Source organism: Octopus bimaculoides, chromosome 14 (genome assembly GCF_001194135.2).
Source record: "Octopus bimaculoides isolate UCB-OBI-ISO-001 chromosome 14, ASM119413v2, whole genome shotgun sequence".
Lineage (NCBI taxonomy): Eukaryota > Metazoa > Mollusca > Cephalopoda > Octopoda > Octopodidae > Octopus > Octopus bimaculoides.
Window position 1 is genome coordinate 8,010,448 of NC_068994.1, and position 641 is coordinate 8,011,088.

Here is a 641-nt window from a genome sequence, read left to right on the forward strand (position 1 = left end):
ATATATATATATATATATATATATATATATATAAGCCATACATATACGTTCATATACACTCACAAACAGATGAATGGGTATACGAGTGTATGAACTTATGCGAACGCATATGTGGTTATAAGGACCTATAGATATACAGAAATGACCCCGGTCCATCTTGAATAATCTTAACCCCCTCCCCAAGTCACTGCATACATTACTTTTATCCCCTGTAGATCTCCCTTTCTAAGTGAAAACACCAATGATATCTAGCTTTTGGAGGAACTTTGGCGACAGAAAATCTGTTGTTCTTTCCATTACAAAAGCCGCCTATCTTAGTTCAGATCAACACCGAGACGAGTCAATTGTTTTGGCAGCTTGAAATACTGCAGTCTTGTTATAGGGACACGTTCGGAGTTTTGGGAAACTAACACACACACACACACACACACACATACACACACACACACACACACACACAGACAAATACACACACATACACGCGCGCGCATACACATACATGAACGCACACACAGAGGCACACATAAATACACATATACACACAGGCACACACACATACACACGTACACTTATCCGCGTATATACATATACACGTATATATGTAAACACACACACGGACTTACTGGCACAGAGAAGATCGT